The sequence below is a fragment of the Megascapheus bottae genome, chromosome 14 (genome assembly GCF_031878675.1).
Source record: "Megascapheus bottae isolate mThoBot1 chromosome 14, mThoBot2.hap1, whole genome shotgun sequence".
NCBI lineage: Eukaryota > Metazoa > Chordata > Mammalia > Rodentia > Geomyidae > Megascapheus > Megascapheus bottae.
Window position 1 is genome coordinate 10,902,977 of NC_143522.1, and position 18,379 is coordinate 10,921,355.

The following is an 18,379-nucleotide window of genomic DNA, read 5'->3' on the forward strand; positions in this document are numbered from 1 at the left end:
GTGTTTTCCTGTAAACTGAACATATCCCAGATAGATATGGATGAATGAATTGACCCAATACCATTGAGCCCTCTCTGTTTGGAAAACCATAAAATAATGAAATGAATCCTATTACTAACTGGAAGCAAGTGGCTTATGCCTGTAATCCTAGTTATTCAGGAGACTGAAATCTGAGAACCGTGGTTCAAAGCCAGTCCAGGCAGAAAAGTCTGAGACTCTTACTTCCAATTAACCACCAAAAAAAGCTGAAAGAGGCTATGGCTCAAATGGTAGAGTGCCATCCTTGAGTGAAAAGAAAAAGAAAACTCAGGGACAGCACTCGGGACCTGAGTTCAAGCCCCAGTACTTCCTGAGCCCCACCCACCCCCAACACACAGTCCTATTCTCCAAGAGCAGAAAAATTCTGAAACTCCAACTTATCAACCAGCCAGACTCCATCCTTCCCCTGACGTTGGCTGGGATCTCCAGCTCTCGGTGGTAAATAGTGCCATAGTGCCCATTGGTATTCTCTGGGAGCTTTCCACACTTCCTAGAGCCCTGAAGATAAGTGTGCATCCCAGCTACTATCTTGTGCAGAACTGACCTAAAATTGAATGGTCCAGACCTGTGTGCCTTCCCCCAGAGACATGCGTAATTAGATAAAAACGAGGACAGAATATGTCTAAGTATCTGTCATACTGGGACGGCTGCCCAGAAAGGAAATAAGCATGAGGAAGTGGACAGCCCTGGTGGCATGCACCCTCCGTCCTGCAGGAATGAGTGCTTAGACTGCAGGGGGGGTCCACCTAGTAAAACAGGCACCAGTGCATTACCACCTTTCTCCACTCTAGAGACATTTTTTCACAGTTCTGATCCTGCCTACATTGCGTGCATCATCACACCACACTGAAGGAGAGCTAGCAGATCTCTAAAATTTGACACCAAGAATCTACCTCCTCCTTAGGTCTTCATCTTCCTCCAAACACAGAACCAGGCCCTTAAAAAGTGGCACTTTCAGCCAGGCAACAGTAGCGGCTCATGCTTTTAATCCCAGCTACTCAAGCAGTTGACATCTGAGGATTGTGATTTGAATCCAGCCAGGGCAGAAAAGTCCCCACAAGACTCTTATCACCAATTAAACACTCAAAAATCAGAAGGGGCGCTGTGGCTCAAGTGGTAGAACATTAGCCTTGAACAAAAGAGCTCAAGGACAACACCTAGACCCAAAGTTCAAGCCCCACAACTGATGAAAAAGAAAAAAGTGGCACCTTCTTCCAAATAGCCCAGCACAAGGAAGGATCTGGAAAGGAAGCAACACAGCATGAGGAGATAAGATGTCACAGGATAAGCCAGGTACTGATGGCTCATGCCTACAATCCTAGCTACTCAGGAGGCTGAGATCTGAGGATAGCAGTTCGCAGCCAGCCCAGGCAGGAAAGTCGGTAAGATTCTTATCACCACTAAACCATCAAACACACTGAAAGGACAGCTACGGCTCAAGTGGTAGCCTTGAACAAAAAGGTCAGGGACAGAACACTGGCCCTGAGTTCAAGCCCAGGACTGGCACAAGAGAGAAAGACCAGGGCAGGTGGGGGGGGAGGGGGGAGCTGCGACTCACAGGACAGATCAGTATTGCTCCCAATATGAGAAACAAAGGCACTAGCAGGCAATCCTTTGTCTCACTGTCCAGGAGGCCATCTGCATTGGCCATGGTGGGAGCCCTTACTCAGAGGAATAGTTATCTACCTAAGCATCAATACTGTACAAAATACACAGCAGGCATTCTTACAAAGAATATATTTGTAGCTGTGCATAGGTCTGTAATTCCAGCTGATGACGAGAATTGGGGTTTAAGGCCAGTCCAAGGCAAAAAGTTCATCATGCCAGGCTCTGGTGGCTCATAGCTGTAATCCTAGCTACTCAGAAAGCTGAGATCTGAGGATGGTGATTTAAAGCCAGCTTGGGCAGGAAAGTTGTGTGGTAGAACAGTCACTCAGCAAAACATGAATAGTTCTTCAGAAGCCATTCACAAACCCGAGGCTACTTCTTACCTCAAAGAAAGCAAAGAAAAAAAAAATGGCTTCACTTCTGAGGACCAAAGTGGGGAAAGGCAAGCTGCGTGGATGTGAGGCTGAAGGGGTCAAGGAAAGGGGCTGTGATGAGCAGGCCGGTCTCTCCTACCTCCATGCCAGCAGGTCCAAGCCTGCTCCTCCTGGTTCCTGACACCTAAAACTGAAGAGCCTTTTGAGGAGGGATTCCACTGCCTCTTCCAAAAGCTGCAATCAAGGCAGAGGGTGAGAAATATGTCCATGTTAGAGGCATGGTCACACTTATTTACTAAGCATCCACTAGACTAGCTCCTAGAAAACGGAAGGTATAGGACAGCCTCTGCCCTGGCCTTCCAGTCCCTCACATGGTCATCAACTGCTGACAAGAATGTGCCTGGGAGTAGAGCATGCGCAGGACTGAGGAGAGTTGGGGAAAGGAGACTGGGAGAGCAGGGATGGTCAGTACAGCCTGGGGGTGAGCAAGGGCTCCACGGAAGATACCTGGGGCAGGCTGGAACTGGAGGACAGCTGAGTTGCCTGCTTCTGGAAGCCGAAAACAGGTTGGTGACGTGACCATGACCAGAACAAAATGAGAGGTGCTTCAGACTGGCAGGTTCACCCCCACTTCTCATGCTGGGCTCTCACCAGATAGCCGGCGCCGGCATCTGTAGGGCCCCCACAGATGGGCCCTTGGGGACTATGAGTCTTGCCCACAACCACAGCCGATGTATGCATCCAGATGTATTTTTCCCCTCTAGGGAAAGGATCTGTCATTTTCCTAAGCTTCTTTTTGTTTGTTTGTTTGTCTCCTTGATAAGCAAGTGCTCCACCACTTTAGTCACACCTCTAGTCATTTGGCTTTTTGTTTGTTTTTTTCAGATAGGGTCTTACACTTCTATACTGGTCTTGGTTGTGAGCCTCCTCCCTTCTACCTTCCCAGTAGCTAAGATTACAGGCATGAATCGCCATACTCATAAATTTCCTGAGTCTGGAAGGAGTCTATAAGTGCCAAGGAAAGAGAAAAGAAAAAATACCCAGTGGCACATGGAGTAGTCTGGGCACGAAGCTGTGGTTTTTCCTTTACTGTCTCCTGCATGGAGCTGAGTTGCTGACATAGATAGGTTATACAGGTTTTCAGGACTGGCAGAGCTAAAAGGAGGAGAAGAGCACTCTATGGTAAAGGGGTGGAAAGAAAACCACCATATTCATCACCAAAACAGACTTCTGTGTATACTGACTTTTTCTTGGGAAATAGCCTAGACTTTAAAACCCTGTACCTCTCTTCCTAGGACAGAGGAAATAAGACCTCCCTAGAGCCAATCCAGTAAACTGAACTCCCTAAATGTGAATGCAAGGCACCCAGGGCAAATTCACTACAATCCCCCAGATCAGGCTCAACCTTTCGCTGGCAGTTGCCTAGCAACAGCTTACCCTGAAGACTTATCACCAATCTAAAATGCCAAAAGGGTATTGAGTAGGATAAGTTGGCTCTGAAAACCAGGCCCTGTGCAGGCCTGTCTGCCAGGCCTCTATGCAGTTGTCAGGATACAAGTAGGCTTGACAGCCCAGTGGAGGACTGGACACAATTGGGTGTGTATCTGTCCACCACTAAGAATTGGACATAGAGGGAAACTGATGAGGTCCGGAGCATGGCCTAGTGGTAGTGTTTGCCTAGCATGCATGAAGCCCTGGGTTCAATTCCTCAGTACCACATACACAGAAAAGGCTAGAAGTGGTGCTGTAGCTGAAGTGTTAGAGTGATAGCTTGAGAAAGTCCAAGGACAGTGCCTAGGCCCTGAGTTCAAGCCCCAAGACTGACTGGAAAAAAAAGGTGTGTGGGGGGAACCTGAAGGTTGGAGGAGAAAGCAGATCAACTACAGAAGAATGAGGTGCCTCTTCACTTCCTTCAGAATGTCCCAGTAGTTACTCGCTCAAGTACTGGCAAAACAGATGCCAGCTGGCAGTGGAAGTCTTAGCTTCACCCTTAACCAGCTCTGCCCCAAAAGCCAGCATCCTGAAGCAGCTCCTAGCATCCATTGTGCCAGGCATGGTGGGACACCTGTCTCCCAGGAACTTGGCAGGCTAAGGCGGCAGGGTCACCTAATTAACTTGAAGACCAGTCCAGGAGGACTCAGTGACAGACAGACTCATATTAACAAAATAAAATAAGGGTTGGGAATGTAGCTCAGTAGAAGAACATTTGTCTGACAAATGCAAAGCCCTGAGTTGGCTCCTCAGCTCCACAAATAAATATAGAAAGAAAGAAAAGAAAAGAAAAGAGTTAGTTGTGCCAGGTACCAGTGGCTCATGTCTGTAATACTACTGATTCAGGAGTTCTGAGGATCATGGTTCAAAGCCAGCCTGGCAGAAAAGTCTGTGAGACTCTTATCTCCAATTAACCACACACACACAGACACAGACACACACAGACACATAGAGCCAGAAGTGGTGGTGTTGCTCAAATGGTAGAGCACTAACCTTGAACACAGAAGCTTAGGGATAGCACCTGAATTCAAGACCCAGGACTAGCAAAATATAAAAATAGCCAATTGCTAGTGACTCATTCCTATAATCCTAGCTACTCAGGAGGCCAAGATCTAAGGATCAAGGCTCAAAGACAGTCTGAGCCAAAAAGTGTATACTTTACCTCCCAAATAACGCAGCAAAAACAAAAAAGCTAGACTGGAGAAATGACTCAAGTGGTAGCATGTCAGGTGTAAGCAAAAACAAAGCCAAGCACGAACATGAGACCTTGAGCTCAAGCCCTAGTACTAGTATTTATATCAATAAATAAATATGGACTACCCAACCATCTAAGGCTGGGAGGCCTTAGACAGGATGATAGCCCTCAAACTTCAGCTCAGAATGAACTCCAGATGCAGTTTTTAGCCAACTCTTCAGGGCAGGCCCATCACTGGATACTGCAAGCATTAAAAAAAGCCAAGAAAACTGTGTGCTGATGGCTCACGCCTGTCATCCTAATTACTCAGGAAGCTGAGATCTGAGGATCGAGATTCAAAACCAGTCCAGACAGGAAAGACTATGAGACTTATCTCCAAGTAACTACCAAAAAAGCTGGAAGTGGAGCTGTGGCTAAAGAGATACTGCACTAGCCTCGAGCACAAAAGTACAAGGACAGTGCCCAGGCCCTAATTAATTAAAAGACCTACACAGGCCGCTTTTCCTAGAAGTCCCCTATTTATTTCCTCTTTATTCCTTCCTTCTTTCCTTCCTATCTTCCTTTCTTTTTCTTTCCTTCTTTTTTTTTTTTTAATGAAAAGCTCAGAAACTTCTTCAGTGAGAGTGAAGTGACACTGGCTTTCCTAAGACAAACTTTCCAATCCAAACCATCACTCAGACCAGCACTGGGCCAGAAGGGAGCTCTGGAGGAAGATCTTTGAAATCCACCATCCCTGCCCTGCGAAGGTCGTGGGGCCAGGCAAAGGGTCCAATAAATATCTCAGTCTGCAGGAAGAGCAAATGCAGAAGTCAAACAACAACAAATAAGGCGGGTATAAATCCAGATAAAATATTAAAATCATTAAATGGCTGCTGCTCCCTGAAGATTGGGAAAAATGAAGAGAGTTAATTAAAAGCAATCTCCATGCACTGCTGAGCCGGCCAGCTCTGATAAATCAACAGCTGGGGCTGCTGTGGAGGGCAGGCGAGGGGCTCCAGGAAAGGGGGGGGGCTGCCCAGCCTAGGGGGGTCTGCGACACAGATAGCTGTGACGGTGAATTGAACACAGTGACTTAAGTTGCATGTCTTATTAAATACTTTATGACGGCTGCATAAAGTTGTTCTTCAGAGAGGGGAAATTAAGCAAAAGAATAGAGAGGAGAGTCATCATTTGTCTAATGGGGCTGTCGCTTCTGACATTGTCCCTAAACACAGATGCTTCCATGTTTTTTTTATCCTTTCTACCTGATCTGCAAAGGTAGATGAGTCTTTCATCTTATAAAAATCTCTCTATAAAAGCTTAGGTTAAGACAGACATGCTGGATGATGCATGCCTGTAATCCTAGCTACTCAGCAGGCTGAGATCTGAGGCTCGAAGTTAGTTTTAAGCTTTCAGGGCCAGCGAAGTCTGTGCTACCCTTATCTCCACTAAACTACTCAAAAAGCCAGAAAATGAATCTATGGCTCAAGCGGGAGAGCTAGCCTTGGGCAAAAAAAAGCTCAAAGGACAGTGCCCAAGCCTTATAGAAGTAGGCACCAAAAAAAAACAAAGATTGATCTCTTTTGTCAGGAGCTGGGAGAAAAGTCTCCAATCAGGGATGTGAATGGAGGGGAAAAATTGAAAGGCCAGCAAAAATGATATAAACTCTTTCTTTTTTTTTCTTTCTTCCCTTCTTTCCTTCCTTTCACTTTTTCTTTTCTTCTTGTTTTCTCCTTTCTAAAGTCAAATAAAGTTTTTCTTTTTTTAAGCAAACAAACAAAAAAAAAAAAAACCCAGAATTTAGGGGCGCAATTGAAAATCCAAAAAGGCACCAATTTTTGATGTGTTAGAAGGGCAGGGCCCTCTCTGTTCTTCAGGAAAGCCTGAGTTCTTCCTTGATGAAAACACAATCAAGAGAAACGATTGGGGGAAAGTGGTTTTTCTCCCCCATTGCGTCAGGATTGGAAGGGGAGTGTTGCATTGGGCGAACATAAGGAATTATGCATTTGGATATGCATTTTAATTAGGTGGACAGAAGCAGCCGCCTGTTAATTTTTCTTGCTTGTTTCCACTTAGCATTCATCACAGGCAGAACCACCATAGAGCGCTCCCACGATAATAGATGGTTCTGCATTTGCTAAGTCCTCGGGGAAAATAATTAGCAGGAGAGAATATATTCTCTCCACTCCCACTGCCCCATCCGCCCTGCCCTCCCCCATCTACAGCAGCTCTTTGCTGGCCCACCCCCTCCCTCCCTCCACCCTCCCTCCCTCCTGACAGTGTCTTCCTGAGAGAGGCCTAGGGGAGCAGTCAGCCTTCTGGGTCACAAACACTTATTTGGCCCTGCCAATAAGCAAGGGTCTCCATTAGAAGGAGAAAGAGACAGAGGAGAGACCTTGCTGGAAACAGAAATCCTCGAGGCCACTCTGTTGCTTGGTTCTGAGGGGCTGGATGGGCAGCAGGATTGGCCAGGATTCTTGAAAAGCAAAGTGGGTTGGGATGAGTCTCATGGAGCTCAGCAATAAGATGTATGGAGAGGGCCGGGAGTTTGGCCTAGTGGTTAAAGTGCTTGCCTAGCATGCACTTCGATTCCTTGGTACCACATATATAGAAAAAAGCTGGAAGTGGTGCTGAGACTCAAGTGGTAGAGCTCTAGCCTTGAGAAAGTCCAAGGACAGTGCTCAGGCCCTGAACTCAAGCCCAAGACTGGCAAAAAAGATGTATGGAGAGACCTTGGTTGAGGATTCCTGGGAGGAGACTAAGATAACTTTGAACTTGGTTTGCTTTTGTAAATAAAAGGATCATGGTAGCTTCTCAGCAAGATTTGAATCTAAAGCCATTTCCAAGGCTGGCAACTAGGGTCAAACTGGATCACTAACTCTAAGGTCTAAGCCCCACCAGACATTCTCATAGTCTACTCTTCTGAACAGATGACATTTTCCCCACTGGATTCTATGTTTATGAGCAGATCCACACTCTAGCTCCCCTTTACCATTTTGCATTCTTCAGTCACTTGTGTCACGTGTGTCACGTGTGTCACGTGTGTGTGTGTGTGTGTGAGAGAGAGAGAGAGAGAGAGAGAGTGAGAGAGAGAGAGAGAGAGAGAGAGAGAGAGAGAGAGAGAGAGAGAGAGAGAACATTGGGGTTTGGGGCTTGAACTCACTGAAGGCCTTGAACTCTCACTTGGCTTCTTTCACACAAGGCTGGTCCTCTACCTCTTTAGCCATACCTCTACTTCTGTCTTTTTGCTGGTTAATTGGAGAGAAGAGTCTCATAGACTTTTCTGCCTGAGCTGACTTTAGACGTCCATCTTCAGACCTCAGCCTCCTGAGTAGCTAGGATTACAGGCATGAGCCACCAGTGCCCACTCTATGGGAGGAGGAGCCAGGGCCTGCTAAGCCTCAAGCCCAAGCACCCAGGAAGCTCTCCTCACTACTACTGAGCTTCTCCATGTGTACACATCAGCTCAAGACTTCCAGAAGAAACAAAATGTGGCCTCCTTTGGGCTCATCCTCTTATGTATTTGAAAGTCTGATGCCACTGAGATTGGGGGGCAGGATGAGGAAGGTCTGCATTTGCAGAGAAACAACGGTAAGACAGAATGCCAGATATACTTTCATGTTGAAAGTAAGGCCTAATAGATTAGGTATCACTGATTCTCTGAGAAGACCCCCAGTTAGTTATAGGAAACATTCCATTTTTCTGAGGAACACCTCACCTGTGTCGTTTCAGCTTCCTAGAATGTTTAAATGTTATTTCATTTGGGTCCTTGAGAAGGGATAGAGAAAGCAAAGCCAAGGGACAAGGCAAGGGAGAAGAAAAAGTTTCTGGCCCCCTCATTGTTTAAAATGAAAGGACTGCCTCACACATTCTGGATTCTGAGACTGTCCGGTCATCCCAGGTGAAGTGGCTAATGTCTATAACACCATGAATGTCACTTTGTTGTTTTTTTTCTATTGTCAGAGCAGGATTTGAGCTTGTTTGGTTGGTACTCTACCACTGGAACCATATCTCCAGCCTGGATTCTTGCTGGTTAACTAGAGATGGCATCTCAAGTCCTTTCCTGCCCAGGCTGGCTCTAAACCAAGATCCTCCAATAGCAGCCTCTGAAGCAGCTAGAATTACAGCCATAAACCATTGGTGTTTGGCTTAAGTTTTATAAGGTGGTAAGGGCCACCTGCACTATCTAGAAATATAGCACCCACATTTTAAAGCATCCAAAAATAAAAGGAACCTAGGCATCTGCCCAAAGAATTAAAAACAGGAACTCAAGCAACTGCTGGGACAAATGTTCATTGCCATTTTATTTGCATTAGCCAAAAGGTGGAAATGGTCCAAGTGTCTATTACCAGATGAATGGCTAAACCAAAACGTGGTCTACACAAACCATGACCATAAAAAGGAATGAAGTTCTGATACGTGCTACCACAAAGGTGACCCTGAAGACATGCTCAATGAAATAAGCCAGACACAAAGGGGCAAATATGCCAAGATTCCACTTACATGAAGCTCTTGGAACAGGTCAATTTGAAGAGGCAAGAAAGCAAGGTAGTACCTACTAGCAGCTAGTTGTGGGAAGCAGAGAATGGGGAAGTGTTTGATTTGGGTACTGGAGATTGAGGCCAGGGGCTCTGCCTGCCATAAAGGCTCCCTCCACCATTCAGCTACATACCCCAGGCCAGGAATTTATTGTTTAATGAGTACAGAGAAAGTTTCCATTTGGAGTGATAAAGCGGATAGTGGTAAGAGTTGTACAAGTGTACTTAATGCCACTGAATTACCCGCTTTCAAGCAGCGCGTTCTAAGCTGCTATGCACAATTCTTAAAGCTATCACAGTTTTTAAAAAGAAGATAAGAAAAGGATGTCTCTCTGTCTAGAGAGCAAAGTGACAATTTGATTTTTCTTTTGGTTTTAGTCTCTTTCTTACACACCAGCTTTTATGCATTCACTGGTGGGTTTTGCAACCCCATCTTCCTGTTGTAGCTGTGTCAAAAATTGCCAATGGAGCTTTTAGTCCAAGAAAAACCTGATAATAAGCCCTCTGTAAAATCAGGAATGTTTTTTTTGATTTGTTTTTATGTCTGTATTAGGGCTTGAACTCAGGCCTCACATTCTGGCTTGACTTTTTTTCACTCAAAGTGAGTGCCCTACCACGTGAACTACATCTCCACGTCTACTTTTTCTCTGGTTAGTTGGAGATAAGAGTCTCATGGACTTTTTTGTCTGGGCTAGCTTCAAACTTGGATGATCAGATCTCAACCTCCGGAGTAGCTAGGATTACAAGTGTGAGCCATTAGTGTCCTGTGGAATCTGGAATTTTTTTTTAGACATGTCGATGAAGTGGCAAGACTGCGTGGTTCAGTCTAGACACTTCTGATGCCCACACAGGTACAGGTCAACTCTTGGTCTCCACTAAATGTTTCCTCAACAGTAACACAGACGATAGTGGAGGATGCTCAGTGAGACAGCAGCACAGGTCCAGCAGCTTCAGCTCCCTAAGCAACATTCCCATAAATGGAAAGAAAACAAGCACTTTATTTCTATGTTAATCAGGATGGGTGCCATGGTAGAGGAGGAGGCCAAAGAGATTAAGACTAGTCTTGATTCCCCGCCCCCACCTCATCACTCTCATTCACTGTGCTAGGGATCAAGCCAGGGTCTTGGTCATGCTAGACAAGCACCATGACATTAAACTGTTCCTGTCCAACTGCTAGAAAAAAGATTTTTTTTTCAAGAGAAATAATTTTCTCTAAAATACAAATGTCAGCACCAAAAACATTACCCAGATGCTTGTAAACATCAAGAGAAGCCAACTGGTCTTGCAACCCCTCTTCCCTCTCTTCCCTAGTCCATGAGAAGGAAAGCACTGGCGAGGAAGAATACAGAAAAGCCCACATTCTAAACAACTTACCTGGTCCTCAGCCTTAGGCCTTGAGAAGGGACAGGAAATTCCATCCAGGAACTTCCCCCATGAGCCAAGTGGGGCAGGAAAAGATGAAACTGCAGAGAGGATGCATAGTCTTATGATTCCCCACGAGTACCACATTTTAAAACCAAGAATATTCTGGGTGCCAGTGGCTCATACCTGTAATCCTAGCTACTCTGGAGACTGAGGTCTGAGGGGATCATGGTTCAAAACTATCTGGAGCAGACAAATCCAAAAGACTCTTATCTTCAATCAACCAGCAAAAAGCCAGAATTGGAGGTGTGATCCACGTAGTAAAGCACCGCCTTGAGCAAAAACACTAAACAGGAGTACAAGGTCCTGAGTTGAACCCCAGTACCAACAACAAAAAAAAAAAAAAGAAGAAGAAGAAGAGGGGCTGGGAGTTTGGCCTAGTGGTAGAGTGCTTGCCTAGCATGCACAAAGACCTGGGTTCAATTCCTTGGCACTACATACATAGAAAAAAGCCAGAGGGGTGCTGAGGTTCAAGTGGTAGAGCGCTAGCCTTGAGAAAGTCCAAGGACAATGCTCAGGCCCTGAACTCAAGCCCAGGACTGGCAAGAAAAAAAAAAGAAAGAAAGAAAGAGAGAGAGAAGAAATAAAGGAAAGAAAAACTGTAGATCTAAGCCCTGGCCACTACTTGTCTTCTTTATCCTATTGACCACAGTATGAGCCAGGACATTGTTGAGCTTGCAGGGAACTTGAAGGCACACCCTCATCTGAAAGACAGGAAGGAATAGAAAGCTCATGAAGTCACACCCCCAAGATCCCAAGATCACGGAGCAAGTTGGTAGGGTTCCGAACTGAGATGGAGGTTCTGGATCCCACTCCTGGAGCCTTCTCCCCTCCATCACTGGAAGGATTTCATCAAGGCTTCCACTGCTAAGAAATGCACACAGAAGAAAGACAGAGTTTGGGACAGGGCCAACACGGATGGCAGGTAAAAGTTGGGGGAAACTGCTAGTGGAGATCTCCATCACAGACAATCTAAACAGCAGATTTTTTGAGACGAATAACAATTTAAGCACCTTTTATTTCACAGCAACCTGAGATGACCACCATCCTGACTTCAGAAAGGCAGGGGAGGGGCGAAGGGGGGATTAGACATGTGTCATTATTGTTTGCTGGGCTCTGAATCAAAGCCTGGGGAGTGTGGGCCCCACTGTGGGCTATTTGAACCCCACTATTAGGTGCTCTGAGCCTAATCTCCCTATGCTCCTGCCAGCTCCCACACGGTACTCCTGAATCCCTGCTTCCTTCTCTTACCCTGCCAATACCCTCCAACACACATGACTACCATTTACAAATACACAACCTAGAAATTCTCCACATCCAGTGTCTTTCCCCACTCCCCTTCCCTGCCACTAACGCCTCCCCTACCACTAACACCTCCCAACCACTGCTTTTAAACCTCTAATGCAAATCACAGGCTTCAAAACCCTTCCCTGGTGACAGTTTTACGACACTAGCTCCATTCATCCATATGGTTTGACAGACTGTGAAACTCCAGTAACTGGACCAATAAGAAAAACAAATCACAAAACCACCAATCACTCACACTAGAAAATGTGGGAACTTGCAATGGGTCACAATATCAATCTCTTTTGTACTTCAACAAGCCTCTTTTCTGACCCCCAGGCTGACTCTTGATCTTTCCTAGTTAAAATACCTTCATATTTAAAGATTATTTTAAACTAGGGTCATGCTTACATAAGACTCCTGATGGAAAATGGTGGCTGGTTAAAAAACATTTCAATGATTGTGGGAAATTTTTGGCCAGAGGCTTGCCACATTTGGCTACATTTCTATCTCCAAGTGACTTTCAAAACACTCAAAAACCACAAAAATTACTTTGCAGAGGTTGGAATAATAAACAGACCTGGATTCTGGTACCTTTTATGAACCAGCCTCCAACCACCATGACAATCAGCAAAGCTATACTTTAAAAACTGAAACCTTGGCCTCAGTTTCCTTTTTTTGTTTTCTTTTTCTAGTACATGACCAAAACAAAGTAAAACATGCTGATCATGGATGTGTGTGTGTGTGTGTGTGTGTGTGTGTGTGTGTGTGTGTGTGTGTGTGCTGGTATTAGGGCTTGAACTCAGGGCCTAGACATAGTCCCTGAGCTTTCTTGCTCTACCACTTGAGCCAAAAGCTCTGCTTCTAACGTTTTTTTGGTGGTTAATTGGAGATAAAATTATCATGGACTTTTCTGTTTGGGCTGGCTTAGAACCGTGATCCTCAGACCTCAGCCTCATGAATAACTTGAATTACAACCACGAAGTACTGTGGCATTTTAGATTTTGCCTTGATCTGAGAAGACAGCTCCAACAGCTCAAGATGTTTTTTTTTCCAGATGCATCCAAATTCTAGCTACCTACAGGATTCTAAACAGGTCAGAGAATGAGAAATCTCCTGCCAAGTGACTGTGGAATTCCAGTCCACTGGGGGGGGGGGGGGTTTGGTCTGAGCAGCTCTTCCACACAGGCAGTCTCTGATGGCCCCCAGGCCGTCTGCCCTTCTCAGAGGTTTACTTTGTGACAATACCTCAAATTGGGTTCTGCCAGAAATTAATCTCTTTTACAGATATGTCATGAAAACCAAGATACCCATGGAAAAATATGTTGATCAAATTTGGTAGGGCTTGTGGCCACCCAAAGCAGATAGAAAAGGTGGCTCTTAGGCATCTGTTGGCCTCAAATGTGTGAGGGTCCTTCTTCATGAAGAGCTGAAATAATACCCATAAAAGGCGACAAGTCTAAAAAGTCCCAACGCCACTGCTTTCTGCTTAGTACCTACCCACCACCCCCACCTCAACTGAAATAGCCCAGAGGAGATTAAGCCTAGGAATGTGGCCCCCAAGCCCTCCTCTCCTGTCAACACAGCTAAGCTGGCAGCCACAGCAAGAGTGAGCACCAGCTTCTCCCCTCCACATGCCCCCAGACTACTTTAGATTAGAACACCCAGGTGTACAAGGCAGAGAGACAGAGAGGAAGAGTTTCAGCCAAGCTACACTAATGACCCCTGCTTGACCTTGACTAAGTAAACCAAGGTGTACTTCAATCAACATTGTGTCCTTCGTAACAAAACAGGGATATCAACACACACATCCAAGCAAAAGAGAAAGTTGCTCCTGTTTTTTGTTTGTTTTTTGTGCGTGTGTCTGTGTGCGTGTTTGTATGGGATTTGTTTTATTTTATTTTATTGGTAATACTGGAGTTTAAACTCAGGCCTGGCCTAGGCCGGTGAGCTAGTACTTCAGCCACACATTCAGAACTCAGAAGTGAAGTCGGACATGATGATGCGTGTGTGCGCTCATCGTCATAAACATCACCCAGTAGTTGGCTTCGTTTCATTCTTTATAAATAATTAACTTGAGGTAAAACTCTATTGGTTTACATGGAATTAGTTAAAAATAGTAACGGTTACTGTTTTTCATAAGCAGACTTATAATAGATACATATGTGCATAATCAAGTCCGGCAGAAGGTGGCAGACATTCCCCGTTAAGTACACACAAACCAGAGTTTAGATAACTTGCAGAAAGAGTAAGTTGTATAAAATGATGTTAGTAGATTTGGGGGAAGGTGGTTTAGGTGGTTGTCTTAAGTAGATCAAGATTAGAATTTATATTAAAAGCACTGCTGGCCGGGAGCGTGGCCTAGTGGTAGCATGCTAACCTAGCATGCACAAAGCCCTGGGTTCAATTCCTCGGAACCATATACACAGAAAAAGCCAGAAGTAGAGCTGTGGCTCAAATGGCAGAGTGCTAGCCTTGAGCAAAAAGTGCCCAAGTGCAGTGCCCATGCCCTGAGTGCAAGCCCCAGGAGTGGCAAAAATAAATACATAAATAAATACAATAAAAACAAAAGTATTGTTTTGGGAGTATGCAGCAATCAACCAGAATATAAAATGCCAGGTGACTTACACATAGACCTTTAGCAAATCCATACTTAAGTTACCTGTGCGTGTTCACTTTGTTATATGGCTCTCATTTACTTGTGTTAAAAAAAAAAAAAAGATAACTCACACCTCTCTGCTGAGACAATATAGTTGCTAAATTAAATGATGGGTCGTGCACATTTACACATCAGACATGTCCCTTGGTGCTTTTAAATTCTATTTGTCCAGATGTGACTGCCTGGTTTGTGGGGCCACCTGCTGTGTCCCCTTTGTGATCTGATCAGTCCAGGCAGCTCCTGTTTCTGCCTCTAACACCCTGTTGGGCAGTAATAAGATGTTAAAGGAGACAACAGAGAGCCAAGCCAGGCTGCCAGCTTCAGAGAGGAAAGGAGTGAAGGGTACAACAAGGAAGAAAAAGACAGGGAGTTGTGGGGAGATCAAAGAGAGCCAAGAAGAAAGCCAAACTGCTAAGAAAAGTAATGTGGCTTCAGGAGCTTGAAACCTTTCAGAAAGACCCCAAAGCAGAGAGATTCCAGTTGCACCATCTAGTTTCCCCCCACCGGGCAAAGTGAATTATTGGATATCCCATATGGAATAAACCAGCAACATGAAAAATAGTCCATCTACTTAGGTGTTGCATGCAACCTGAGCGGGATTTATACTTCATCCCCAAACCCAGAGGAAATCTTTGTGCGACTAGTTTCTGTAGGGGGCGTTCTTGATGTTGGCTTTTTCTTTTTTTTTTTTTCTTTTTCTTTTTTTTCAAGAAGGGGGAGAGACTCAGAAAACACACAGAGAAAATGCTAATGTGGCAGCGCTCCGTTTCATTGTCAAGAGGGACACATAAGCATAAAAACATAGTTCTCCAAAACCCCCCTCCTTCCCACCCCCCCCAGCCAGCCTGGCCGCTCCCCGCCCGCGCAGAGGCGAGCTTTGTTCTAATTTATCCCATGCATAATTTATCCACGTGTGTTTTGTTTCCTGATCAGCAACTTCTAAACACTAATGAAACAGAAAAGGTGTTTTAACGAAACAAGTTTTCTTTCAATTAAACAGATAAGGCAGATGGGTCCAGCTATCGCAACGTGTGTGCTCCTTCCTACGGGGTTCTCAAATTCAAAAATAAAATAAAACGAATGCCCCAAGTGCAATAATAATAATAATTAATAATAGTATTAATAATAATAAAGCCTAGCGGAAGGGGGCATTGTTTACAAACCCTCTGCCCCTAGGGACAGAGACTGAGATGGCAAACAGGATGGCTAATTATAAATGACCACCCACCTCCCACCCCAGGAAAGCACGGGGGGAGGGGCGTGACGGGGGCGGGGGCGGGGATGGCGGGGGGAGGGGGCGGGGGTGCGGGTCGTGTGCGCCAGTAGAGAATCACGAATGCATCCCGTGGCAAGTGGTCCTGAGGACGCGGAGAACCAATGCGAATTCACAACTACTTCCTCTGACCAGCCTGGATCTGGTCACCTTCCTCGCGCGTGGCTGGCCCTCCCCCACCCTGCCCACACGCACCCCCAGTGGGAGGAGTAGGGGTGGAGCGAGCCGGGGAACCCCGGAGAGCCTGCGTAAGCCGCGGGTGGGGGGAGGCGGCCTGCGCGTGGCAGCCCCGCACGCACGTGAACTGGATCCCTGGAACTTTCAGTTTGCCGGGGTGGCGGCGGCGAGGGGCTGCCGGCTGGGACTTGGAGAGAGGGGGTGGCGGGGAGTCGCACATCAGCCGTGGGTTGGCTAGAAAAACACCCAGCCCCAGCGGCGGAGAGGAGGCGAAGTTACGCCCGTTTATTTCTGCCAGAAAACATTAGCTGTCTTGGGTTTGAGAAGCCGTGCCGTGAGCCCGGGACTCCGCTCCGACCCTCCCTTCCTCCCTCCCTCCGCCGCTTCCAGAGTCCCGAGCGCCGCGACCCGGGGACATGGCACCCCGGGGTCCAGCTGATGGCCGCGGAGCTGGCGCGGACCCGTCCGCCCGGCTCTCCCCCGCGCGTTCCTCCCTCCGCCTTAGGAATCCCCGCGACACCCTCCCTCCCGCTGCTCCCCACCGTGAACCCCGGCTTCCATTCCCCGAGCCCGGGCTGCCCAGACCCCGGGTGGACAGCCGCCACCCGCGGCCGGGACCTCGGGAGGAAACGCGCTCCGCACCGCCCCCTTCCCGCCGCGGGAGTCCCGGGTCCAAGGGGCACTGACCCGAGCCCACGCGGCCCGCCGTCCGGGGGGAGCCACCCTCCGCCCCCGTCCCCGCCGCAGCACCCCTCTTCGTTTTTGGTTTTTTCCTTTATTTTTTACAGCAACATTAGTTTTCCAAGGCCACCGCCACCCCCAGCTCCACGACCACAGGCGGACTTGGCGGCTTAGCAGCTCCACGACTGGAAGGAAGGAAGGAAGGAAGGAAGGAAGGAAGCCAGGATGAAAAGGAGGAGGAAGGAAGGCAGGCAGAAACTGGCCGTGGGACCCGGGGACGGGCCCCCGCCAGCCCTCCCCAGCCCGGCCCCCTCCGTCCGGGATCTGGGCGTCCGCTCCAAGTCTCCCCGGGGCGGCCGCAGGCACCTGCCTCTCGCTCTCGCCCGGAGCTGACGCGGCCCTCCGGGACCCGGAGCCCCCCACCTCGCCCGCCTCTCCACCCGCCTGCCTTCCCACCGGGGCGGCGAGACCTGCGGCCCCCAGCCTTCAAATCAACCTCAAGTTAACCGAGGCGTCCATTTACTACAGCCAGTTCACCCACAAAAAAGGAAAGAAAGAAGAAGAAAAAGAAGAAAGAAAAGAACAACGCAGACACACCGGCGACCGCCCGGAGCGCTTTCACCAGCCCGAGCCGCCCGAGCAGACAGACAGAGACAGAGACAGAGACAGACAGACAGAGACAGAGATAGAGAGCGCGCGCCCGGGGCAACCACCTGGGCCCCGGGAACCCAGTGCACCCCCAAACTCCCCACACCCCCACGTCGTCCTCCCAACTCCGGAAGGTTTGCCACAAACTCCCGGAGAGAGATGGGAAGGCAGGCAGAGAGCACCCGGCAAACTCCGGAGCCGCGGCGGCGGCGGCGACGGGCTGTCCGCTCAGCCCGGCGGACGTGGAGTCGGGCGGGGAGCCTCGGGCTCCGGGGCTCGGGGCTCCGCCGGGCGCCCCCGGGCACGCACCGGGTCCGCGCTCGGCCGCTCGCGCCGCACTCGTCTCCCGGGTAGGCAGGCGACTCGGGGGACCGCGCCGTCCCCCCCACCCACCCACCCAGCTACCCGCGACCCTGCAAGCTACGGAGCGCAGGAGCGCCCGGCTCCCCACCTACCGGTGCCCCCCACACACACACCCCTTCTCGCTCCTCCAATTAAATAGAACACCAATGTAACAATTTTCTTTCTGTTAATTGCATCTCCTGACATTTCTGCGCGCTGGGAGGAAAATAAAAAGAAGATGAAGAAGTGAGAGCAGAAAGGGAAGAGAAGCCCTGCCGCAGCTGGCGGCGCCGGCCAGCGCCGTGCCTCGGCCGCGCTCCGCACGCAGAAGGCGCCTTTTTTTTCATATTGAAACCACGCGGAATATGTACATTTTTTAGTCTTACTTACGCTTTCAGGGGGTTGTGAATGACAGTCGCCATTTTGCTACAATGTAACAGAATATTGTCTGTCTCAGAGTTCTAAAGGTTCGCTCAGGGGAAGCGGCGGGCCAATCAAAGCACGGGATACCGGCCCGCCGACCAATCGGCGCGGCTGGTCGCCAGGTGGGTGGGGCCTGCGCGGTGGTAGTTATTAGGGGAGCTGTCAAAGCCCAGAGGTCACTCCCTTTTGTAGAGGCCGAGAGCGAGCAGGTCTTAAAGGGGCAGTGCCTCGCTAGCAGCTGATTTT

General features: G+C 48.0%; 1 protein-coding gene across 1 annotated transcript in view; it reads right to left on the reverse strand.

The window, feature by feature from the left end:
* Positions 1–18,124, reverse strand: part of Dpf3 (double PHD fingers 3) — a 232,638-nt gene extending 214,514 nt beyond the window's left edge. Inside the window, exon 1 of the mRNA XM_090344412.1 lies at positions 18,101–18,124. The gene's annotated coding sequence lies outside the window, so the exon portion shown is untranslated. The remainder of the gene's footprint in view (positions 1–18,100) is intronic.
* Positions 18,125–18,379: the final 255 nt, after the last annotated feature.